The 14,531-nt window shown below is 49.3% G+C and overlaps 1 protein-coding gene across 1 annotated transcript in view; it reads right to left on the bottom strand.

Annotated features, from left to right (window-relative positions):
- MCU (mitochondrial calcium uniporter) overlaps positions 1–14,531 on the bottom strand; it is a 323,985-nt gene that overhangs the window by 57,534 nt on the left and 251,920 nt on the right. The window lies entirely within an intron of this gene.

Genomic DNA, 14,531 nt, shown 5'->3' with positions numbered 1-14,531 from the left:
AGGTTATTAACCCCTTGATGCTCCCTCCCTTATATAGCGCGTCCCAGCTAACTTGGACCAAGCTTTGAAAAACACCAAAGAGCTCCAGAGAAATCGTACCGACTGCATAGTAGCCGTAGTCCTATGTACTTACGGCCAGTATTTCTTTCATCACGAAGTATTAATTAAGTAATTACTTTTAATTAGTTACCTTTTTATTATTGCTTCAATCGCAAACATATCAATTACGAAGTTGTAGGGCACCTTAAATAACCTGCGAATCAAGCATTTATTTCGTGGTGAAGTGGTCCTGGTTGTTTTTTTCCAAGAAAAAAACAGAAGCCCGCGAAATACGCGATATAGGAAATAGATGCGCACTTGCACGCCGCTACTCAAGCGCCGACAAGCAACCATTGAAAGATGTACTACGGCGGCATTCCCTTATCGCCGCCTCGTACAAGGCTCCGCTACGCTTATCAATGCGTCAGCGGCGCGTTCTCTTGATGCCGCGACCATCACATAGCGCGAAGCCCTGTATCGAGCTGGCGCCGCTAGTGAAGCCGTGTATCCGTGGCTATTCGCTTGAGAGCGCTTGAGTAGCGGCGCGCCAGCGCGTATCTACACTCTTAGGCAAAGTTACACCCTTTGGCTTGCCCCTTCTGCCACGCAACGATAATCGTCATCTGCCTTGATGCGTTTCCTTTTTTTAACGCTGCGAGCCCGGTACTTTCCAGTAACGAACGGCACGCGCGTTATCAGCATAGAACAGTTTACACCCTTTGGAGTGCCCGTTCTGATAACGCGCGTGCCGTTCGTTACTAGAAAGTTCCGGGCTCGCAGCGTTAAAGAAAGGAAACGCATCAAGGCAGATAACGATTATCGTTGTGTGGCAGAAGGGGGCAAGCCAAAGGGTGTAACTTTGCCTAGGAGTGTATTTCGTATTTTGGATGTCTCGCGCGCGTTTGTTTTTTCTCGGAAAAACCAACGAGGCAAAGCTGAGCACTAAACGAACGCTTGATTCGGATGTTATTTGAGGTGCCTTACAACTTTGTAATTGATATGTTTGCGATTCAAGCAATAATTAAAAAGTTCATTAATTAAAAGTAATTAATTAAGTAATACTTCGTGATGAAAAAAATACTGGCCGCAAGTACATACGACTACGGCTACTATGCAGTCAGTACGATTTCTCTAGAGCTCTTGGGTATCTTTAAAATCTTGGTCCACATTAGCTGGGACAGCGTGTATATATATATATATATATATATATATATATATATATATGTGTGTGTGTGTGTGTGTGTGTGTGTATTAAATTATGGGGTTTTACGTGCCAAAACCACTTTCTGATTATGAGGCACGCCGTAGTGGAGGACTCCAGAAATTTCGACCACCTGGGGTTCTTTAACGTTCACCTAAATCTAAGTACACGGGTGTTTTCGCATTTCGCCCCCATCGAAATGCGCCCGCCGTGGCCATATATATACATACATTATATATATATATATATATATATATATATATATATATATATATATATATATATATATATAAACGAGAAGAAAGGGGCTTAACCGAGGGGCCCGATTGTTATTAGTCATAGCATAAGAAGGGAACAAACACTGACACCGAGGACGACATAGGGGAAATTACTTGTGCTTAATAAATGAAATAAAGAAACGATAAATTAATGGAAATTAAAGTGGATGAAAAAACAACTTGCCGCAGGTGGGAACCGAACCCACAACCTTTGCATTTCGCTTGCGATGCTCCCACCTGCGGCAAGTTGTTTTTTCATCCACTTTAATTTCCATTAATTTATCGTTTCTTTATTTCATTTATTAAGCACAAGTAATTTCCCTATGTTGTCCTCGGTGTTAGTGTTTGTTCGCTTCTTATGATATATATATATATATATATACATATATATACACAGCACAAAAGGATAAACACGACGTACGTGAACACACGTTCTTTTTTACTGTCAAACGTTTCGGCTGCTGGGCCGGCCTTCGTCAGTGACATGCAAGAAGACATCGGCAGCCTTTTTAAACATTTCTAAAATGTTGCTACACATGCGCAAAATTATTCGGCAGTAAATTGATACGGTTATACATTGAAGATACACCCGCCGTGGTTGCTCAGTGGCTATGGTGTTAGGCTGCTGAGCACGAGGTCGTGGGATCGAATCCCGGCCACGGCGGCCGCATTTCGATGGAGGCGAAAACGTCCTTGTACTTAGATTTAGGTGCACGGTTAAGAACCCCGGATGGTCGAAATTTCCGGAGTCCTCCACTACGGCGTGCCTCATAAACAGAAAGTGGTTTTGTCACGTTAAACCCCATAATTTCATTTTTTTTTACATTGAAGATACACAAACAGCAAGCATGCACAATACGCGAGGTAAGGATGTGCACAGCGTCCATCTTTAATCAACATAAGAGCCTCCTTTTGTGGTGTTCAGAATTGCGATACGAGTTAGGCACGATATGAATTACGCATTGTAACGATATTATGCGCACATGGCAAAAACTACAAGCTATAGGACGGGCAACAACACAAAAATAGGTGGAACGCGCTGTGTAAAAAATCTGAAACGCAGATGCAATAAGATCACGTTAAGTAGTGGAGAGCAGATTAGTGAGAGTGCCTGTGTGTTCGTTTATGCCCGACTTTACAGAGCCAAACTTATAGATGAGGAAAGATTCGTGGATTTCCCGCTCGTGGGGCGAGCGAAAACCGGACTCCAATACGGTTCCCGTAATTTTATCAAAGGGGTGACCAGGCATCGTGACATGTTTTGATAGGGGCAACTTCGGAAGTGTCTTGGCGCGAGACTTATGGTTATTAAATCGCGTTCTAAACGACGTTCCTGTTGGGTCAATATATTGTTGCGTGTTACAGGTATGCCATTCAAGCCGCCGATTTTTAGCTGAGAGCCAGTGAATGGGCTGGTGACGGTTTGCGTCGGTGCGTGCGTGCGTGCGTCCGTGCGCGCGTGTGTGTGTGTCACGAAATAAAAAAAATAGAACATATTCACCGTGATCAAGACTGCCTGCGGGACTCAATCACGGTACAACACCAGCAAAGAAGCCCACTACCCTAACCAACACGCCACGCAGGCATGCCTAAAGACGCAAAATCGAACGGTCGGCTCGCAATGGCCGCTCCTCTCGTCTTGTCGTCGTCGCTCGCCCAACCTGGACGGATGTGGTGGGACGAGCTTTTTCCACATGGAGACCCCGTTCCACCGCCACTTCTGCGAACGCTTGGTGGGCATTCTCGGTAGCCAGTGGCCTCAAGACGCATAAGAACGCCCTTCGTGCTCTATATGGTTTTTCTGAGCGGGTAGTTTTCGAAGTCTTTTCGAAGTCAGTTTTCGGGCAAGTAGCCGTTGTTTCACTATCTTTTTTTCTTTTGCGAGGGCATATGTTTTCACCGTTGTTACTAGACGCACGACGTGCTTGCCGTGCAGGAAGCTTTATCGCGATAACAATTATACAGACACTCCAGGCGCATATCTGCCGTCGTCGTCGGCGTCACCGTGCCGTTCCTTATGAAGTCCAAAGGCGGTAACATTGTCGGCGCGACTGGCCGCTCGAGGCATCTTGCGTGTATTTGCGGGCTTCTTTCACGCTCGGAAAAACACTTATGTGGCATGTAATGAACGACCGAAAGCTGTACCGGGAGTTTCTCATGCTGCTCTATAATTTTGTCACTGACACTGATCGTGTAATTATAATGTTTGAGAAGATGACTAATTACTTAATACTAATTATGTAATCAGGGGAAATGCAAAATATAATCAGAGTATCTCCAAGCGACGACAAAAAACGGCATTTGCTATGCGGCATTTGCATATTTTCAAATCTCGGTGCATGATAGTTCGGACACCATGTATAGGCAGTAACGTCTGTCTTGCTTTCAGAAGCTAAATACGGATATTCTGCACTGATAAAACAAGGCTAAAAACTGTGAGGTTGCCTGGTCAGTGTGCCTTGCAATTGGACAAAAACAAAGGAGAGTTACGTTTTTGAGCCGGGCCCGCACCTTTCTTCTTATCGTAAGTTGATGCGCGTGATAAGGTCATCTGCGTCCAGTGACTGGCGCTTTTTCGTGCTCGCAGTACGCAGTGTTCGAGGCAGGACCCGGGCTTGCTAACACAGCAGACACCCGCCGCCCGTAGAAATTCTCGAACCTTAGTGAAACGCGACAAGTGAATAACAACCAATCGGGCCAAGTTGAGTTTGTTCCAACAGGTTTCCAAAGTTTAGCGAGGGTTTTCTTTTCGGTAAAGTCACTTTTATCAGTGTAAATGCATGACTTGAAAATGAACTGAACCAGTCGTAATGGAATTTAGTTTCGTGCACAGTGTCGGGAAACAAATTAGCGGCGCTGTGCGCAGGTCGAACGCTCCATAGCTCGAACGAGCGCTGTTTGGTGTTGCTTCAAAATTTGTTGCGAGCACATTAACTGACAATTCAACGCGTTGAATGAGAAAACAGCACCTTCGGCTTGCACCGCTAAACGAAAGCATGTTATGAAAACGATATGTCACCTCGCGGCATAACACGTGTCAATCAACTTCACACCTTCCGAGGCAGTTATTCCCGCATCAGTAGCACTAACGCTGGAGCACAAAGCTATAAACGAACAAAATGAATTGAAGCTTAAACGCACATCACTCTAATTTATTAACGCTCCTGCGTAAACAAAGTACTCTCCGCGATTTGGAAGGCCAGCAAGACCTTTAAAATAAATAAATATGAAATCAATGCTCCTCTCGCCGGGAAGAAAGAAGTCACGAGTGATCTGTTACGAACAAACCGGTATAGTATCAGCCATCAACTTTTCCGAATGCGAAGTTTCGTATTTAAGACGCCCTCCGATAGGCGCCGTCTGCTTCTTTCGCGAAAAGATGAAATCATTGCTGTTTTTCCACCTCCATGACACGCATACTGACACACAACGAAAGCATTTCGACATCCGTTTTTTTTTTTTTTTAAGAACTACGAGACATTCAGCGTGTCCTGTAAGAGTTGTCGGACGATCTCGCCGCTGCCACCATTTGTAAGGGTTGAAGGTCGTAGAGAGGAACTTGGGAGGAACTAGGCGTACAGGGTTTATTTACAGTAGTTGCATTTTAAACAAGAGATACATTAGACAGTCTAGCGTGGCTCCCAAATGGAGCACGCAAGACGAAGCATACAGCATACGAGCACGAAGCTCCAAACACACCCAGCACACTGCTGGTCCAGCACGATGACGAGCACACCCTAGCAGCCGACAAACAGCCGCTTATAAACACTCCGTGCTCCCTAGATCCCTGGGTGAGGGAAAAACGGCAGTTCACCGCCGATTCGTATCGTCCAACGTCAACGCAGTCGACCCGCCTTTTTGGAGGAGGAGGGCTCACACACACTTTGGGTTCCCAGAACCCGAGTTGAGCGGGTTCTCGCTGACACGCGTCTTGCCCCGAGCAGACACCTCTTAATCTCCGAGCGGACCTCGCACAGTGGCCTCCGCCGCTGTCCATTGTCTGGCGTCTTCAAAGGCCCGTGAGAAGGCACCGCAAGGCATCTCCTTTGTTAGGAAAGGCCGGACGGGGTGGCAAACGTGCCAGCTATTTCAGCCCGCTGCACGTGCTTCGACCGACCCGCCGTGGCGGCGCCCTTCAGAGAACGAGCGAGGACGACAACGCTAACCGACCATGCGCCGCGTTTGGAGGATCGGTGACGACAGCAGGGCTGGCCATGTTTGGCGCCCCGTGTATTGTTGGTTAATTTGCCGGGTCATCATGGTCTCTCTGCGGCAGGGGGAGCCTCCCTGGCAGAAGGGTGCTTTGCGGTACGGGGGCCCCAGGATTCGTCACAATATGCGGACACACGTGGCGACTACAGGAAAAAGGCAGCTCTGGAATTTAGCGGCGCCGGCTGGGGTCGGGCGTGACCAGCTGACTATGGGGACGCCAGACAATGGATACCACGACGACTGCGCTGCAAAGGTCGTCTGCCCTCGAGAGAGCACTGAAACCTGTGCGGCACGTGTGTGTGAGCCCTCCTCCTCCAAAAATGCGTGTAGTTTGCGATGACGTCGAACGGAGCGCGCTTATAAGCAGCGATTGCCAGCTGCTATAGTGCGCTCGTTGTCTTGCTCTGTGCTCGAAATGTACTCGTGAGCTGTGTGCTCGTTTGCTGTATGCTTTGTCTTGCGGGTACCATTTGGGAGTCACGCTAGACTGTCGATGTATGTCTTGTTTAAACTGTAAATAATGTAAGTAAACCCTGCTCGCCTAGTCCTGTCGCCCCAAGTTCCTCCGATCATCCTACAAGCCCGACACCAAATCTTACATCTGGTCGACAGCGGTGGGATCGTCCGACAACTCCTACAACTGGTGGCAGCGGTGGGATCGTCCTCAACACCTACACATTCCAGGAAATCCCCCTGCTTCAGTCGAACCGTGAAGGCGTTGGCGATTTCACTAACAAGTTGGTCCGCCGATCGCGTTTAGTGATAGCGGCGCCGACGGGTGTTGACGCGGCACCTCAAGGTCCCTACGAAACGAGTCACCGCAGCGGGTGTTGAAGGCTTCCATGGTCTCTTCGGGGAAGCTCGCCACGCTCGCAGCTGCAGCTGGCTGAGAAAGCGTTGAATGTCGGCATCTCTGCAGGCCGTTCCTAACAGTGCTTAGCGCATGCCGTGCTAGGAGGCCCTCTTTCGCTTTAAACTTGAACCTGGATCGGCTATTGATCGGCGCGGCCGCTCGGGGGCGAGCATTTAGTTGGAGTCGCCAGTTGGCTGTGCTCTCCCTCCCGTTCTCACAAAGTCTAAGCAAGGCCCACTTTGAGACGTAGCAGCCAAACCGAACGTTCGAAAAGCGAGCCGCCTGCGCGATAGCGCCCCAACTTTTCGCAGTGGCGAATGGCATGCCCGGGCCTAACAGAGCCCGACTGAGACTCGAAGCTCCTAGGCCGGAGCCCGGCCAGGGCCGGATTAAAAATTGCTTACCCGGTACGAGCCCGGCCCACGGCTCGGGCTGAGCACAAGGTTTCCGGCCAGCCCTAGCCCGTACATTGCTCTAATATATATTTTTTGACGCGTACTGCTAATTCGAGCCTGCTTATTTTGCCATTTGAGTTCGAGCAATATGTTACTGTGTACTGTGGTCTTAGTTAATATGATTTTTTTCATTCTAGATTTTTGTGCTTGTACCAATTTACTTATCGATTTATTTTTACCTACAGGGTTCGCCCTTGCACTTTCAGATACTCCTCTGTAATTTATTGCGCACAGTTTTGATACACGAATCGATATAGCCATTGCCTTGTTTAGTACCTGGTAGAATTACGACAGTCTTGTTTTCCAACTTCGTGTACACATCGTTACGGATGTAGAATGGATTTATTTACAGTGAAAAGGGTAGAGAAGGCATGGGATGGTCCGAAACAGGCGATCACCCAAACCCCTCGCCCATGTAACAGGAGACGGCTGCATTGATCTTCGAACATCTACGCGACCGACTCCTAGTGTACACTGACGGATCCGTGTCCAGTGACGGTTCCGCCGCTGCCGCGTGCACGTCACCGGACATTTCTGCGTCTCGACAGTGCCGCCTTCGTTTTCCTGCCTCGTCGACAGTCGCCGAACTCACGGCGATTGACTTCGCGGCTGACTTACTTCTTCAGCAGTGCGGTGTCTCGTCTGCCGCGATACTGTCGGACTCGCGTGCGGCTCTGTGCATGCTGAGGAAGGACTATGCCGGTCTTCCGCTTGTGCAGCGCGTGGGATCAAAACTGCGCCATCTCGTAAATCAGGGCTGCGATGTGGCATTGCAGTGGGTCCCCGCGCACATCGGCCTGCCCGGGTACGAAGCGGCCGACGCCCTCGCGAAGCAAGCTCTCTCGACTCGCTTCCCCCTCGCCAGCTCCGTCACCCGTTTCGACGTGGCCAAGACGGCGATACTGCGCATCCTCCGCGCGCAGCACCCGGATCCGCGCGTTGCTGCAGGTGCGCCCCCTCGCCTCCTCCCCCGCGCGGGTCTCTCCCGCTGGGACCGCTCGTTTCTCCTTCGGCTGCGCGTCGGCTGCTACAACACGGCCGCCAGAATGCACAGACTGAACGGAAGAGGCAGCCCCGCGTGCTTGGATTGCGGTGAGGAGGAGACGCTTGAGCACCTTCTGCTCCGCTGCCCGGCCTTCGATGTTGAGCGCACTGCGCTATTTGCATCATACCGTCGTGTGGGACTGCCCTGTGACTCGGAGGGAGCACTTCTCTTTCCGGCAGCCCACCCTTCCAATGTCAAGAAAGTGCGTCCTGCCCTACTTGACTTTTGCTGTGACACGCAGCTGAGAGCGCGGCTGTAAGCCCCGCATTGCTTCTTCACCCTTCTTGTTATTTGTTCCGCCTTCTTTTCCTTCTCTCCTTGATCTTTTTCTCCCCACTCCCCTTTCCCTGTGCAGTGCTGTTGAGGTGTCCTCCTCTGAGAGACAGTTATGGCACTGCACTTCTCTCTTCCTCTCCTTCAAAAGTCACTACACACACACAAACCCCTCGCGCCGCTTCTTCCTCTTCCATGCTCCTCGAGTGCGGCGTTAGAATATATTTTTGTGTAAGGTGTAATACGGCTCATATTTATGTACTGTCGCAACTGTGGTTATTAGAATTTCACTTTATGTGCGGAATGCGCAAGACGTAGGACGGATTCTGCTGCCTGCCAGGCGACGCCATACGCACAGCCTATAAGGCTTCAAATTCGGCAGGTCTGAAACACGTATTACGCGTAAGGCGTGCAGAATAAGATATGTTATACAACGACGCGTGCCTCCCGCAAGCAAAAGTCTTAACGTAAGCGCAAGTGAAATGGTCCCTGGAAAAGGAACACGCCAACGAACGAACGCATAGGCAAGTAAATTAAAAGACGAAGCCATCTTTTTTGTGTGCCGCGAAATTCCCGCAGTTGGGCGAGCGAATTAATCAACTCCGAATACAATAACTGGAGAAAACTGGTTTCAAATAAGAACTCCTGGAGATTAGTTTCCCGACCAGGAGCGGGAACTATACGCAGAGTAAATGTTCTGGCTTTAAACATTAATCGTGTTATCGCAGGGAAGACCATGGGCGCCACGCGCACGCAGGAAGACATATTTCATTCGGGCCGGAACGGTGTATATGAAAGAAGAGACTGCAGTATTACACGCCAGAAACCCTGCGATTCCGGCCTCATTTTGGCTGTGCTTGCCTCCTACCACGGGAAGGCAAATATTAAAAAAAAAAAGGCGAAGTCGTCTCACACGTGGAAAGTAAAGAAAAAAGAAACCAAGGCGACGAAAAGCGTCTATACTAGAGGGGAAAAAAAAAGGGAGCCAAATCTTCAACCACCTCTGCGGCTTTACATGGCCGTGCAGCCCAAATACAATTTCAATATTCCGTTCCAAGCTGCCTGTGAAAGGCAGTTATATCCTTAGATGGGATATGAAACCAACAGCGCGACCACCGCTGCAGCACTGCCGTGGTTCAGGAGCACTGCTGTTCGACATGAAGGGTTTCATCCCCCCCCGTTCTTCGAGAGCTACAGTTTAAGAGTCAGTCCAAAGCGTGGCTTCAGGGGCACGGGAATCGCTTGAAGGCTGGCGCAAAGGCGGTGGTAGAGCCGGTCACTCGTCCGTCACAGCCGAGCCGAGCACTGTCTGCAGTGGCGGTCATGCCGAAGCACTCAAAAGGGGAGGACGGAGGACGTCGCCTCTCTCTCTCTCTCTCTCTCACGTGCGCGCACGCACACGTCTCTAACGGCGCTTCTTAGATATTACCGTATTTACTCAATTCTAAGCACCCCCTTTTCTCACGATCGCGATGCCCAAAGTGACGGGGGGGTGCTTAGATTCGAAAAATCTAGAATGACCCCCCCCCCCTCCCTCTTTTCGCTGCGACATCACGACGAGATGGGTGCGACAAATAACATTTTATTTTGCAAACTTTCAAAAGAAAAATTGCTGCAGACAATGAACCCACCGCTTGTGTAGGATGCTCAGTCACTATCACTGCCACTCTAGTTCGTCGCACCACTTGAACCGCTGCTCTCGGTATCCCACAGCAGGTCGTCTTCCGTTCCATCGATGTTGTTTGTGATCGAACTCTTCTTAAATGATTTGACCACAACGTCCACTTGACCCTCTTCCACGCGTCCGAAATCCACTTTGCGATGGTTGATGGGGACGCTTTCTGCAGCTTTCCCGTCGGCATCTTCTTCCGGTCAGGGTCTCGCACCCACACTTCGTACTACTGTCGAAGATTGGCTTTGAAGGGCTTGTTGACTGAAACGTCGAGGGGTTGCAGCACTGGCGTCATGCCACCCGGAATCACAACCACGTCGTTATTGATGTTCCGAAGCTTTGTCTTTACTTCCGGAGTTAGATGGCCACGAAACGCGTCCAACAGAAGCATCGACCGCATGCCTGCAGGTCCGTCGAGCAATGATTCCAGAGTGAGCAAGCGCGTTCGGCGGCCTTGGCTACGCGCTCTTCCTAACAAATAGGGGGATGCTTAGATTCGCATGCAAACTTTTTTCCTAACTTTCTCGCGAAAATAGAGGGGGGGGGGGGTGCTTAGAATCGGGGGGTGCTTAGAATCGCGAAAATACGGTATTATACGGCGACATTCTCAGATGGCTCATGGGTCGAAAAAATCCGACGACCGCCCGGCTTTGTGGCACCGAAATTCAAGCGCATGCGCCAGTAAGCAATCAATTTCTATACCATTAAAAGAGCTCGATTATCTGAGTTCTCGTTGAATGGAGGTCCTTCTAAATAATCAGTGTGGCCACAGAAAACGTCTGCGAGTGGTTTTTCCAGTTTTGTTCGTATTTACCGAGCAATATGTACATGTGTCTAATGACGTTTTTAGGAGTATAAGTACGCTTGCGAGAACTGGAAATAAATTTGTTGTTGAAAGTTAGCGCTGTGCGTTTGTATAATTTGCCACTCCGTGTCCCTCTCATTCTGCCTGCACTACAAGAAAGTTGGAGGCACCTTATATGCAAGCACATAGAGCTACCCTCGTCGACTGAAGTGCTAGAATAAAAAAAAGAAAGATCGAATCATTCAGTGAACCTGCGTAAGTGTCGTAATGGTCTTCGTGGGCTTGCCACGACCGCTCTAACGTGCTACTAACCACGCAGAACCAGCGGCGATGTCTAGGCAAACAATGAAAGAGAACAAGAGAGAAACAAGTGAAGAGAAAACAACGAATACGATTTAAGTAACAACGCATTCGAATGAAAACGTCAAGTAATGTAATGAACGTCTCGTGAGCGCGAAGGCTTTCGCCTTCGTCCTCTTCAGCGTATACACTAAAGTCAACTTTTGCTGCTCGCAGATGTCGAAGAAGCGAAGCCGGCACAGGATCCGTGGTCGCACCCATCTGGATTTATATATGGGTGAAAGATGTCACCGCCTTCTATATTAGCAACACGCCATGCCGCGCGCGAGGCCGTACCAGGAATGAATCGGCTGGGCGACAGCATGCCGAAAGGTGCACGCAGCCGCGCGCCTCGTCCTTTGGCCGCAGCATGCTTCTCGAGCTTCTAGCCTCGAGGAGCCCAACAAGCGTGCCCCGCGGTCACTCGACGAGTCCAGCTGGTAGCAATTAGTGTTCTCTCGTGCGCGAAGCGCAGCACTATACATCACGTCGAAGTCGCGTATAGAACGCCGTACAGCAAACATTACATAGGAGCCTGCTGGTTGCAAGCCAAGAATCCAACCTGCAGAGGTCAAGTGTATTATAGCCCGCGCCGAAAAATGCATCGATGTTCCTCCTCTTGCCGGTCGTTCTTGTAGCAGGCCGGTGCGGCCGACCCCAGCGACAGGCCCGTAAGCTGGGGTTCGTGATGCGCTTCGCGTCCAGCATTGCCCGGCGCTCGGTGACCGAGAAAGTGTGTGACGCAAACATACCCTATATATCCTGCGTATTTGAATCTCCGGTACGTCCTACCAATCGCGTTCGGCACAACGATGACCAGCAAGTCCAACCTTGTGATGGCTGCAGCAGTACGTCCAGGACTATTTCGGTGGCGAAGATTGCTAATTTTGCATCGGCATTTGCGCTGCTTAATTGTGACGCTTCGGCGAGACAATCTTTGTTTGGGCTCCCGCACGAGACGTTTCAGCTTGTTTATCGCTGCGCGTATGCAGTACGTGCGAGCCAGTGTTGAAGGAAACACTCCCACACGCGCGGCTCTAACTTTGCATGGCTCTCTACATAGCTACAAGTGCCGGGCGATGCTATGTCACCGCATTGTACAAACGGGCGCGTGCACAAAGGTGCCAGCGTCACCAATCGGAAGTTATCTGCTGCATTGCCGGGCGATTGAATACTTTCCAGAGGGAAGGAAGTAGAACGCGCTTATGTATACGCTCATATGATTCAATATTCAGCTGTCACAGCGTTGCCGAGCGCTTTCAAGTGGCCTCGCTCTTTTGTATTCGGCGCAGCATTAGAGAGTTTCATAACAGGCGCCCCAAACGTTTGAGAGCTCCAAAAACGGGAGCTCCAAAAGCTGCCCCAATTGCGTCAACAAACATGGCGGCACAGATCGAAGCGACGGCTGTAACCTAGCACCAAACTGGGTTCGACTCGTCGTAACGCGTGAAGTTCGCAAGCTATAGGAGAAGTGACTGCGGTTATCGCTTTCTCTAAACTAGCGCGTGTTATGAAGTTTGATTCATTAGACGCTACTGACTCCGAATTCAATTGTCGATTTCATGGCTCGTAGGCCTAACACGTCTTAGCTTGGCTCGTGAAGGCACGTGAATATTTTTGCGTCAGGCGTCTTATCGAATCGTTCACCGCAACAGGACGGCGCACCTTCGGTTGTGTAAGTTCGGTACGCTTCCTCTCGACTCATTTTCTTTTTTTTAATTTCAATACTTCACTGCGTCAGCCAATCTGCGTATGCCCTTGGCTGAAGGTAAAGTCTTGTCAAAGCTGGAGAAGTGACCTGATCACAATAAAAATATATATGTGCTCCAAGGGGTTAAACGGCTGCCACCCTCAAAGCGCGTTCCCTTCACATTCGCCTTGCTGCGATACTCACTACCTAGCTATATATATGTATATATATATATATATATATATATATATATATATATGGAAATGAGAGCGTATGTCACAACAGCTGTCGCAGTAACAGCACATTATGCACGGCGCATGTCTTCCACGTCATTAACGTTGGATGGGACTTAGTTCTATAGAATTACACGCGCGCTCACGGAAGTAAATCCCGACGGGTCGAAGCATGCCCGTATTCTTGCGACTTCATCCCCCGAATGCTCAATCAGTGACATTTTCGTAACGCACGCCATGCTTTTGGGAGATGAGAAAGTTTTCATATATATATATATATATATATATATATATATATATATATATATATATACACTTGCGTGTGGCCTTAAAAGCATGCGCACGTCATGGTGCTGCAACCATGCAGACGTGTAGACGAGAGCATTTGGTATAGTGCGGAAGCTATTCACGTAGCTTCCCGCGCGAGGAACTAAGCTGCGAGTTAATCGCGGGTGCAAGAGCCTTTGCGCGCACGAGAAAGCCCGCAAATGAGAAGCGAGAACGAGTGCGAATGAACGCATATAAGCCCGTGTGTTTCTGCCGGAACGGATACTCCCGTGCCCAATACCCTCGAATGGCGCGGGTATAGCTGCGACTCCCTTGATACACTCCCCGCTTTCCGATTCTCATGCCCTGCTCGCTTTATTCTTATAATATATATAACGTGCGCGTCTCAACGGACGGGGGCGCAATTCGCGAGTATAATGTTCCTGGAAGCAAATTTCGGAAAGCTCGACTTTCGCCTCTCCGGTGCTGTCGATCGAGCACGCAACACATTTTTAATTTAGTTTTTTTCATCGACCCAGCCAACATAGACACAAACGCTGTGTTGCAGGCGACCATGGATTACGTGCGCGTGCGCGCAAAGCTAAGCAAGGCCGTTTGTAAGTTTTCTTTTTGTGTGTGCCTTTGAAGGACGTCGACGTACGCGTGAAAAAAAAAAAAAAGAGAGGGAGAGAATGATTGGAACAGACGAAATAATCCTCAAATTGTCTGCGCAACACATGCTGCACCGGGCGCTCTGAATCCGTCATAGCAAACATTTGTGCTGCAGCGCTGTCGGGACACTTTCGGCGAAGCGAGTGCAAATTTATTAGCGCCGTACAGAAGCTGGAAACGTTGAATTGGCTCTCACAAGGTGGGACACGAAAAAGGGATAAAGAATATATAAACGTTGTAAATCTACGCTCTATTAATCGTCAGACCTCGGGCGTATGGGCGATACGTCTGAAAAGAGAAAATAAGAAAAAAAAAAAAAGAAGAAGAAAGCCTGCGTGCACATTCACTAACCGAATGAAAATATTTCTCAAGCCGAATGTATAAGGATGCCCAAATATAATTAAAACGGTGGAGCGGCGGAGGGGGAGGGAGGGAGAGGAAGCAAAAACGCGAAAAGTGCAATTGTAGCATGGACGTCGCGGGCGGCGAAGATTTTT

Source organism: Dermacentor andersoni, chromosome 1, assembly GCF_023375885.2.
Source record: "Dermacentor andersoni chromosome 1, qqDerAnde1_hic_scaffold, whole genome shotgun sequence".
Taxonomy (NCBI): Eukaryota; Metazoa; Arthropoda; class Arachnida; order Ixodida; family Ixodidae; genus Dermacentor; species Dermacentor andersoni.
Note: the sequence above shows the minus strand (reverse complement) of the source record. Positions and strands in the feature narration are given on the sequence as shown.